The following is a 12,872-nucleotide window of genomic DNA, read 5'->3' on the forward strand; positions in this document are numbered from 1 at the left end:
ATATTGGATATTGAAGACCTGAAAAATCGAATTCGGAATGCTTGCTTCTCTGTTACTCAAGAAATGCTGCGCAGAGCAAGAAGATCCTTTGTTGCGCGACTCTGGAGCACTGACCTCTATAACATGGACCGAGGATGCTATGTTTCAAAAGTGAAGCAAAAAAGTCGGCCATATTGCTAGTCTCAGTTTTTAGTAACTTTCTTTTTGTCCAGTTGTTAACTGAATTCTCTCCTGCGTTTCACCGGAGTTCACTGACGTTTGACGTTGACACCTGTGGTTGACACTGACTGTTGACTAGTTAATAGATATATGGTGTTGTGCTCGTTGTTGGGCATAGATAAAAGACGTTGTTGGGAACGAGTTAAATATAACCTAACTTTTACAGTTTTCCACGCCAGTAACCGATATAATTGTTAAGATTGTTAACCTTGTAGAGAAGATGAAAAGTCAAATTCAAAAGGAAAAAGCAAAGCGAAGACTATTGGAAAAAGAATACAGACGTATTAAAAAGAAAATCAGGAGTATCACTTTAAAATGTAAAGAATGAAATTATCCTAGCCTTGCAACCCTAGTACAAATTTTATTGGATACAGTTATACACCATTTTGAAGTTGTGTCCACTGTATGGGTTGGAAAATTATTATTTGCAACAGCATTTTTTTCATATTTTTGAAGTTGGCATAAAAACTGAATGTAAAATTTATCGTTGCCACTCCATATAAAAATTTTCAAAATAATAAATAAACAGAACATTGGAAAGGAACAAACTTGTAATTTAAACAGAGGGAGTGTAAGACTTGATTTTTGCCCAAGGGCGTTATCCCTCAATATTTGATAATTCATCGATCAGACTCATCGGTACACATTAAATTAGACAATCTCAGCTACAGTCATACGATAATCTACAATCGGACTCACCTCCACCTCATTCAGTCATTCAAAGGGTAAAGCACAGGTCCGAACTCGGGTTTGCTCAATGGGACGGTACAAACATGTAAATGATAAACACCTGACACATCTGTCGCGAATCAAGGTCATACAGTGACTCACCCGGGGGATTCCTCCCCCTAGCTTCTATCATGATGAGGGGCTCGAACCACGGGCGTCGTCTTCAGAGCGCTACGTTCCGGGATTGCGTTGGATGTTCTAGTAGCACCTGTAATAGCCCCGTGTGCAGTTTGGGGTGCACAGCCCGCCCGCAGTCTCCACAGAGGAAGACCGCCACGGCCAGAGTATGAGCCTACAACCCACTTCCATACGTTACTATGCCCCCTCAGTACCTGGGGACCGGGATGACCTCATAACCTTTTAATCAAGCACGTATGATCGGTGCATTTGGTTGCCACCACCAGCCGTCTCTACGAAACGCGCCCGGTCAACGGCCTAGCCGTGTCATGAGCCAAAGGTGCCCCACCCGGACATCCGGTGCTCAGGAATCATACCATGGTATAGGGAGGTTTTACGCATTAAGGTACTGATCTATAGCCCAGGTTGCCCAAACCTGCTATCACCCAGTTACCAACACACCTGGTAACTGTATCTCTATTCACTACACCACTTCCGGATCACAATTATTCACCTGCCGTCACTCTCGTACTCGTACCTTGGACAGCCCGTCGGTTTCAGCTGCCAAGCCCACACTGACTCTCTCGCCTGTGGAACTGTTAAAAATCACCCCCGAGTCAAGGACCTTTCAGAACATAATTTATGAGCCACGTGTTTGGGGTGGAAGAGGTAGTTTTTCTGTTGCGTTTTTAAAATTCTCTTACAGGAGTAACAATATTAACAAAATAAAGATTCTTACAATGAACATTAATTACTGATTACTAAATATTACAAGTCGTGACAATTTTTTCCTAATTAAGCTTTTGTGAAGCTGCTCACTTTCTTAGCAGCTTCATGATGGAGCCGTATTTTTAAATAACTTCCACAAATTTCCGTGCATGTGACTACGATACCGATACGATATCAGCGATGTCACTAAATCTGCCGCCAACAGCATTTTGGTGTAAAACTAAAAGTTTCCAGTGTGGGACTACAAAGATGGCCGACTTTTTTGCTTCACTTTTGCTGTGGCAGGGAGTACTGTAAACTGTACACGCAGTCCATGTTATAGAGGTCAGTGCTCTGGAGACATGTTTAATGAATGAGGGGCGAAATTTTAAACATTTGATTAAAATTTGTTACGAGTTGTTATTGGTTTGGTTATTATAATTTTTGAATGGCAGTTTAAATGACAATAAGACTGACATTAATAAAAATTCAAACTAACTTGGATTGATAATGTTTTTGCCATTCCACGTGGAAACGCTGCAAGCATTTGTATGTAGTCCAGTCAAATAAGGCGAAAAAAGGGGTAAACCTCGGAATGAAAGATAATAAGCTACAAACTTGTATAAATCTTTGTTTCGACATTTTATAAGTTGGCTCAAAAGTCTCATAGAATCTCGTATACGCGAGTCAAGATATTGAAGGTCAAAGGTCGCAAAAATCGTTTTTTTTTTTTGTAAATATCTTGTTTCCCTTGCTCTAAATGACATTTGGCGTTATTACAAAAGTTGTAGAGCATATAATTCTCTACAAATTTTGTCTTAACGAATATTTGATACATTTAACCGTTCTTGAGATAGAGCGCCAAGAGTGGGGAGCGTTAAGCCGTATGATAATAGATAACGCTAGGTCAACTATGAACTCCAATACATAGTACGATTTATAAAGTTAATTACTTACTAAAAATATTATAATATGAAGAAATCTTAATTATTTACTAATTAATATAGGTATTATATTAATAGATACCTACCTAAAAAAAAAAATGTCCATTCAAAAGTCAAAAAACCACCAACGTCGCATTTTCCTCGGCAACGCTGTCTAGTGTAAAATTTGGTGAGACTTGTAATTTTGAGGTTAAATGTTTACCTATTAAGTGTCTTGTTTTTCTGGTCATGTTTAAGTAAAAATAATAAGAATCAATAAATAAATGAAACGTGCTGCTAATAAAACAATATGAACAAAATTCAAAGCAATTGAATTTTATTTTCAATCAAATAAATGTCATAATTTACAGTTACCAACATAGTATGAAAAAATATCTACCTAGGGTTTTTTAAATTTTACCAACCTAAAGCAACAGGTGGTGGTTTTTTGATTTTTGAATGAACTTTATGTATTATTCATAAAAATCAGACATCCTTTTAATAATATTTAGGTACTTAATTTATATTAATATGAAATACAGTAGTAGTTTAAATAGGTACATTTTAATTATACGGGGTGATCAAGAAGGACTGTTTAAGTTGGTAACACTGAATTGTATTTAAAATCATTATAACAGGAGTAACTTTTGGTTGTTGATGGCTTGTCGTTGTTAATGCTATACCTACATCAGATATTTGTCAAATAAACCAACAAAACATATCCGGTTGCAGTATTATAAATAACCGAATTAAAAAATTTTCTTAATTGTACTGCCAACTTAAACAGTCCTTCTTGATCACCCGGTATTTTTATCTATCATAGTTATATTTTAAGTAGCAAAGAAATTAAGTATTTTTTCTTTGAAATGTGTAAACTCTTGAATACCTAGGTATATTAGGTACTATCAATTATTAAAATGTTTGAAAAACATTCCAATTTGGATCAATCAGCTCAAGTATTTCAACAAGAAAACTGTCCTCTAGAAACATTTTTGAAAATAGGGCACGTGTCTTTTTAGCACTGTACTATAATGCTCCAAAATCAGAACACAATATTGACAATTTTCGATATACGCAATTCATCAAATCAACAAGACTTAACAAACCGATGCAGTTATCATCTCTTCCACCCACAAGTGCAGCAGCTCAATCATGTCTAGTACCAAATCCAAACTTGGTTAGGGAATAATTTAGAAGCCCAGGAATGGGGGTGGATATTGCAAAATGACATCCTGGAACCGACAACAACATTATTACCACCAGCACCAGAAGAAATGCTCTATAGGATATTTTGCAAATGCAAGAAAGGCTGTGGTGCGAGTTGCGGATGTAGAAAATTAGGCTTGCAATGCTCCTCAGTTTGTGTTCAGTGTAATGGACAAGCATGCCTCAATGCTTCATCATATCTAGATGATCTTAAAGAAGAAAGTAAATATGCCAGAATATAACAAACAACGAGGATGATGATAATGAATTGGAAATTCAAGTTGAGCGACCAGAAGAGGAAGACGGTGACGAACAAGAGGAATATTAAGCTGCATGCTTGCTATTAATAATAAAAATAATAGGAAAAACTCCCCTCACATTTAAACTTGAATCATAATAGATTTACGCTAAGGTGTTGGTAAATAAAAAAACATATACTATCAATATTACTAAGCAGATTTATGAATAATATCATTAATATCTCTAAATATGATACTTATATCAATTAGTAAATAACTAAGGTTTCTTCATAATTATTATATTTTTAGTAAATAATTAGCTTTACAAATCGTAGTATCTAATATGTAATGAAGCCTAGCGCTATCACACATAGGGGTAAACGCTCCCCACTCTTCACGCTCTATCTCAAGAACGGTTAAATGTATAAAATATTGCTTAAGACCAACTTTTATAATAACTCTAAACGTCATTTAGAGCGACGGAAACGAGATATTTACAAAAAACCGATTGTTGCGACCTTTGACCTTCAATATCTTGACTCGCGTACACGAGATTCTATGAGACTTTTGAGCCAACTTATAAAATGTCAAAACAAAGGTTTATACAAATTTGCAGCTTATTATCTTTCATTCCGAGGTTGAATAATCTGGAAAAGTGCCCTAATAGTTCAGTCAAATAGGGATTTGACTGGACTATTGGGGCACTTTTCCAGATTCCGCATTATTATCGGAAATTTTTGCATTGTAAATTAAAATTTTTATGTAATTATGTTTACATTTACTTTCCACAATAAATATGAACTTTATCCAGAAATCTGTGAAATATGTATTTTGGGTTGCATCGAGAACCTTTTAGGCTTGTACTCTTTTTTGAAACCTGTATTAAGAAAACGCAAAATTAAAAAAATATGGGTTTATCAGCAGAATGCTGCTACAATGAGTTGGTTAAATTATCCTTTGATTACATTGATGAGAAAGACAATATTTTAATAGTCAAAATTCCGGATACTAAAATGCACAAATCAAGGAGTTTCGTGGTACCTAATTGAAGGAAATAACAGAATCAATATTTCCTGATGTAGAAAATATGTAACCTTACGACCTCTTCACACGTCATTGACATTTATTCGTGTCCTACAGAGGTGAAAAGTGTATCGTTCAACAAACTAGATTGTATAATTTTACAAAAATTCCAACTAAATTGACATTTTACATTAGTCTGAATCAACGCGAATTGTAGACAGGGCACTGTTTACGCCACAGTTTATCGACTTTCTTAGTGGATGGTGATGGAGACGTAACTACACTTAAGAAGCATGGGAGATGGAGATCTACAAGTATAGCTAATAGCCACATAGAAGAATCTTTAGAAAATACACTTTCAATTGTTAATTGGATACAACATCAAAATTTTTCAAAGACGGATGAGACAGATACGTACTACGGAAATGAGCCAGTTTTTACTGTTGGAAGGAAGTGTTTCGGATAATTTTTCTGTAACTTCGCAGAATCATGAACATGTAGCATCTGCATGTTGAGTTGTATCAAAAAAATCCATGAACATTGTTCCACCTTTCATAAATGTTCCTAATATTTGTTTATAAAATTCGTAATAGTTATTTATGTATTAAGGGCATAATCAGGAGATTATGGCACGAGGGCTTTTAAATTCCCGAGGGCCATAACCGACAATTATGCCCGTGGTACATACTATCGCGGCCAAAATACTTTGGTCGTCACTTTTTGACACTTCAAATGTAAATAAAGTATTAATGTCAATATACATGACAATTTCAAATTATTCTTGTCAAAAATATGGCATCTTCAGTTTTTGATAAATATAGAATCATCTTACTTGCTTCTGAAGGTTGTCTAAACCGCGACCATGTAGACCTTTTGCTTTTGAACCCTGCTTCCGCAGCTGGGATTTACCCCACCCGTATGACACTGATGGATTAAAATAATTTTGACAATAGTAGAAAATAAGGTTAAACATCCTAAAGCTTGCTTTACAATTGAATATCATTTATGTCACATTGACGACCAAAGTATTTTGGCCGCGATAGTACAACGTTTTATTCTATTTTATAACTTCTAAAAAAATTCAAACAAATATTTCGTATTCCTTAAAGGAAATCAACTAAAAATTGTATCCATGCAAATTTAGTTAGCTATTTTGATGTTATTAGGGTTACTGTGTATATAATGTATGATTTTCTTTAATAAAATAATGTTTGATACCATTGTGTGAATAATTAAACCAACCGTTGCTTGGCAGATTTTTGACAGATCCTTGCCATAAAGGCCAATTTATGCCCTCATTTGGGGGCGTATAAAGACGATTTTTGACTAAAATAGAATAAAGTAATTGTTTTTTAATTTTACGGTACATTTGATCGTAAACATTTGTTTATTTATCTCTATCGCTACGAGTAAAGAGTCTCATAACGGGCTAGGGGGCGTATTATGTAATTTTTAAAGGAGCGTTAAAATTTTAGCGTCGTTTAAAATTTAAAATTTCAAGCCCTGATTGGTCAGTGATATGATAACTGAATTTAACGCCCTTTAAAATTTAGCGGAGCAATTACAGAATACGCCCCTGCTCGGTTAAAACTTTTTCATGATACCATACTGTTAAACCTGCTTTAACAGTACTCTCTACTCAATTGATATGTGTGTCATAACAGCCACAGCCGTTATTTATTAATGATATTCCATATCATATTCCGTTGCTATTGATTATAGTATTCAGCCGCGTCTTATGACGTTAATAAATAACTACATAGGTATAATGGGCTTGGACTTGTGTTTTACCGGGTGTAACATTGCTAACATACTAATATTGCTAACATATTATACTAACTTTGCTATACAAACGTTTTTCAGATATTTTCACTGGCTGTACGCCCTACAAAATGCAAGACATTTTATAAAAGATTTACGACCAAATACCAAATATACCGTAGAACGTTGTACAAACGTTGTACAAAGCTCGACCATTACCGACATTTAACTTTACATGCTCGCACAGATAACAAGCTCGCTATCGCTCGCATGTGCTCACATGTAGAATTCTAAGTAACGGTCTTGCATCGTAATAGTATATTAAGTATAAAGAACGGTAATGACAATGTACAGATTGAAGACAATTGTTTGGAGGAGGAGCGCAGCGACGACTCCTAATATTGTCTGAGATCGGTACATTGTCATTAGCGTTCGTGATGCTTATGAGATTTTTTGCCCGATTGAATATTTATTACAAAACATTCCTAACTAGAATGCATTGCGATACGACTCCCTTCACATCGTGTTGCCATAATGTCGATTTTTGTATAGCGTTTCTAAGGCAATCTGCAAACAGTTACCACCATTGCAGTTTTTGTGTGGAACTATCGCCAGTCGTGTTGAAAAAGAAGCAGTAAAATGAGTGATCTTAACGATTCCGAAAACTGTAGAAGAAACTTGGAATGTGGGGTGCGTTCAGCCCTGATTTCTGAGAAATCCAGAGAACGCTAGAACTAGGAGTCACTCGTTTCCGAGAAGCTCAGCTGCATTGAAGATTGTGTCGAGAACAAGATTCACTTTACAAGAAGAATTCCTCATGGCGTCACACCTAAAGAATTTTTGAAACCGACGACCTCAATGTGTAATCAAGAAGACAAGGAAAAGACAGGGTATGAAAATTTTGACAATACAAATGTCGCGCCAAGTCCGCTAATATTATTTCATTACAGCGGCAAGGAATGCCGACCACAAGAGCCGTGTGAGTTTCCAGAAAGTGCTAACATCTTGTCTTCAACTTCTGTCTACATAAATAAAGAATTTTCTAAACCAGCGACCTCACTAAGTAATCAAGAAGACAAGGAAAATGCGGGGTATGAAAATTTTGACAATTTCAATGTCACGGCAAGTTTTCGAATTCTATTTCATTGCAGCGGCAAGGAAAGCCGACTACAAGAGCTTTATGAGTTTCCAGAAAGTGCCCCCACATGTTGTCTTCAACTTATCTCTACATAAAAATTATTATAATAATTAATTAATTTTGAATAAACTTTACTTAGCGTTCTAAAACACAAAAAATTACTTACCGTCCAGTTTATCGTTAGCAACGAGTAAAAGGAGCTTACCATCTTGGAAACAGACGTAGTAAATAAGCAAATAGAGTACAATCGCGCAAAAATAACTATTACACGCCCTGCATAGAGTAAGTGTATGTATACTCCGTACTCTGATAGATTGCACGTTTTTTGACAGAAGACAGACACAGAAACTGGTTTGGCGGGAATTAATCTGCAGGGATACAACGGTTTTCTACATAACGTGAAACAATTGAGATGGAGAGTTTAGTATTTTTCACTGCTTTATGTTTTGGAACTAGAATTTAAAAACGTGCAATCTATCACCGTACGGAGTATACCTCTAATTTCATTGTTATAAGTTATAACAGAAAAACCAATAAGGACAAGAAATCTGCAATTTAAAAAAGAATAATAACTTTGCGATAAATGGTACACGCTAGGAAATACCGTGAGATCATTTAAATTTATAATTAAAGTTGGCTATGACTTTAAAATTAGATTGGCACCATCATTGACATCTTGATTTGGTTTGTCAAAGTGGCGCTTCAAAATTCAATACAGAATATGAAACTGCGAGTTAAGAGTTGTATCAAACACTTGGCTTTGATACAACTGTTAACTCGACGTTTCATAATTTGTATTGAATTTTTAAGCGTCATTTTGACAATTCAAATCAAGGTGTCAGCGGTGTTGCCAATATAATTTTAAAGTCATAGCCTCCTCTAATTATAGATTTAAATGATCTCACGGTATTACTTACAATGTTTAGTGAAAAATGGAAATTAAAAAATAGACTAAATAATTGTCCGAATATTATACTTACTATGAGTGTTTTTTGTTTAAAACCTTTAGTGAAACACTGCAACGGAAATTGTGTTTGGACTGGACTAAGCGTCGGTTTCACCAACGTGAGTTAAATTTAACTACAGATTAAAATATACGAAAACATTGTTATAACAATAGGTAACTAAAGCAACGAAGCATTTTAACCTACAGATAACGTTAACTGGCGTCGGTGAAATCGGCCGTAAGAGGATGAACAAAAATTTCCTAACAAACCTGTACCTACTTGTATTTTACGATCCTAACTTAGAAGTACAGGTACATTATAAATGATTGTCCCATCGTAGTTGGCGTTGAAAACCCAGACAAATTTTGAATGTGCCCAGACAAACTAGTACTTAGACAAATTTCCACTACCGCCGCCACTCATGTTATGAGGTTTGCGGCATATTCAACTACGTCACCAACTGCTACTGCGTGGGACAATCATTTATAATGACCCTGTACAATTATACACAGGCAAAAACACAATAGGCTTTGCAGAACTCTTGTTACAGAAACAAATGGATTACCATCCATTTGAAACCACTATTCTACAATAGTCAACAAACTTCAGGTTGTGAGAATTGAGAAACTATATCATAGCTTTCAGGTTAACACGTTCGCTGTCGTCATAAGTGTAAAAAATTCTCAACTATCTTTGGGGATGAGAGTACTATTGGGAGCACGGAATTTCGGGCAGATTTCAAATTTGACTGATATAAGTTGTGAAATAGGCTTTAGGTTCTAGACGTATTAATAACCTCATTTTATTATCTACTATTGTCACATATCATTTTGACAAATTGCATTCATTAATCCTGAAAAGTTGCAAGTGCTTTGATGTGATTTTCCGAAAACTAAACAGTCTTCGATTAAACTTTGGAAATCAATAACTCAAATGTAAAATAATTGTGACAGCTTATTTTGAAGTTCAGTCAAAATTAATTATAATGACATTTATGACAATAAAGCTTAGACTACAACCGGTTTTTTTAAATGACGAATAAATTGCTGCCCGAAATTCCATGCTGCCAATAGTACGTGCCTACGTTGTTTTGAAAATATTCAGGAAGCGAATAGTGCGTTGTATTCCTTGCAAAGTTGGCCTTCGAAACGAGGTGTCACTTGGCATAAGTACTCTTATATTTGAAAAAAAAAGTTAGGGGTTGTTGCGTACTTCCGGGAGCAGATATGCAAAAACCACTGCGCCAAAATGTGGGCAAGGAACAACAAAAATTAACCTGTTTCTGGATTATTTATAAAAATCGCCTATGTCCAAGTTATGAAATTTATTCCAATTAAAGTTTCCACACTGTATATGTGATGTAAAGTCAATCTAAAAGACATAAAATTGTAGTGGAATAGAGTTATCATCGCCCTAAAGCTAGTTTGACACGATGCTAAATTTTGTAGAAAATTTGGTAGAAAATGAGAGAGACCCTCGATCAGGACCAATGAACGATCAGGATCATAGTCTGTCTTTGTCAGATCCTGATCGTTCATTGGTCCTCTCTCATTTTCTAAGAAATTTTCTACAAAATTTAGCATCGTGTCAAACTAGCTTTAGGGCGATGATAACTGCTATTGGTAAGGACCAAAACGCTTGGACAGAGAAAATTCCAAAGGTGCAGTTTGATATCAATGGTATACTCCGTACACTGATAGATTGCACGTTTTTAAATTCTAGTTCCAAAACATAACGCAGTGAAAAATGCTAAATTCTCCCTCTCAATTGTTTCACTTTATGTGGAAAACCGTTGAAGTTTTGCAGATTAATTCCCACCACATTTGTCTCTGTGTCTGTCTTCTGTCAAAAAACGTGCAATATACAGGGTCGTCCCGATATAACCTGCCAAAAGAAATCCAGTAATAGGTGACGATGAGTAGAACTCATACACAAAAAATGTTTCTAATAAAAGTCTTTTCGTTTTCGAGATAAAAATAATTGAAAATTTGGTCAAAATTTGCTGTACGCTAATGAGTTAATCGGTTTTAAAAAGGTAAATCTGGTTACTTGGCTGCAATTTCTTTAGCAACGGTACCTGTAACACCTATGACATTTGTCAATTTGCGAATCCTTCAAAAAGTTATGAAATGCACAAAACAAGAATACGCCGATTTGCATTTACTCTATGGCGAAGTAATTTAAGACCGGCAAGGCGACCATACGGCGAGCGTTTTCCTGAAGGAGTCCTTCCGTCCCGTTGTACTTTTGTGGAGCTAGATCTGCATTTATTTATACGATGGCGTCCCCAATCCTCCATTTAACCCCTCTGGATTTTAATTTTTTGGGCCACACGAAAGATTTGGTATACGAAGTTGAAATAAATACAAAAGGCCAACTCCAGAAACGCGTAACAGACGCCGCGAACCAGATTCGTAAAAACCCAGAAATGCTGAATTATGTTTATGAAAATTGGTACCGGCGTACTCAAATGTGCTTAAATGCCAACGGAAGGCACACAGAACATTTATTATAAAATAATTTTTCTAGCCTAGTTTACCTTTCATTAGTTAGTAGATATTCTCAGTTAGAGTTGAAAGTACGAATATGTAAAGTGTAAATAAATTATTCAATACATTATTTTGGTTATTTAACCGCAATTAAGACGATACTCTTATTACACAGTTCTTCCACAATTTTGCACACACACTACCTCTACATTTATTTACACATTGAGGAACATCACTTTATTTATTACCTACTTATTCATCTCAGTCTACAAAATCAGCTTTTGTACCTAAATAAGCCGGTGAATTAACGCACACAGTGTACAGCGTTTTCAATAAATGTCATTAATTTGATTTAGTTTGTCAGATTTGAGATTTGTCATAAACGATTCAGGTACCAATGTTGCTTAGATACTGTCATCCTTACAAATACCAACAATTCATTCCTGAGTAGGTACGTATTTTTGTGGTCAGCAGCGGCGAAAGGGTGTCGATAGGGGTTAATTTATCCCCATTATTTTGGACCTAATGAAAAGGGGTTTTTTGGACTTGTTAGATCCTTCTAATGACCCAGATTTTTTGGCAGGTTATATCGGGACCACCTGTATAAGCGTACGGAGTATACTGTGATGCCACAACTTAATAAATGCCAGTCTAACTTCTGTGTAGTTTCAAGCAAGAATTAAAATGTGATGATGAGAGTGCGCGCAGCAGTACATCTGTATACAGTAGAAATTTAGGGTGGTGCTTGAGAAAACATTGGATAATATTTTTAAAAGTTCTGGCTGACTCTTTCCATGTTGGCGATATGGTCATAATCGAGAGGACACCTTCGGTGAAGTGATTTTCCAGAGGGAAACTGATTCATTGATATATTGCCAAGTTAGGGTCAGTCACCTAGGTTCTCAAAATACCACAGATTCTGTGGTACAAAGTGGGTTTCTTTTCTTTTTGGTTTTGTTTATGATACTTGGTATTTTACGAATTATATGTAGCTTAATATATTTTCTTACTTCACCTTTTATTTTTAAATGTTGGAAGTCATGTTCCTTGTGTTGGACTACTGAACTTCAGTTTTTGTTTATTTTAGAAGTCATGTATTTTGTGTTGGACTGGTAGGTCGAACCGCCGAACTTCAACCAATGTCAATCTAGGAGCCGATTTTGTCAACTACAATTCTGAACTTCCGCTATGTTCTTTGAAAGCCATGTCTTGTGATTTTGGCCAGGAAAAATACTCCACCGGTGTTGATAGAAGTTGTGTTGTTTAATTTTGTATGCTCTGAGGAGCAGATTCACGAAACTCAGATAATCTGCAAATCGTTAAAGAAACGCAAATACAGGGTCGTTATAAATGATTATCTCATCGTAGTAGGC

General features: G+C 35.7%; 1 long non-coding RNA gene across 1 annotated transcript; it reads left to right on the top strand.

The window, feature by feature from the left end:
* Positions 1-7,124: 7,124 nt before the first annotated feature.
* Positions 7,125-8,214, top strand: LOC138139659 (uncharacterized). The gene is made up of 3 exons (XR_011162349.1): positions 7,125-7,815; positions 7,876-8,016; positions 8,077-8,214. It is a non-coding gene; the product is annotated as an uncharacterized lncRNA (long non-coding RNA).
* The last annotated feature ends 4,658 nt before the right edge of the window (positions 8,215-12,872 follow it).

Source organism: Tenebrio molitor, chromosome 1 (genome assembly GCF_963966145.1).
Source record: "Tenebrio molitor chromosome 1, icTenMoli1.1, whole genome shotgun sequence".
NCBI lineage: Eukaryota > Metazoa > Arthropoda > Insecta > Coleoptera > Tenebrionidae > Tenebrio > Tenebrio molitor.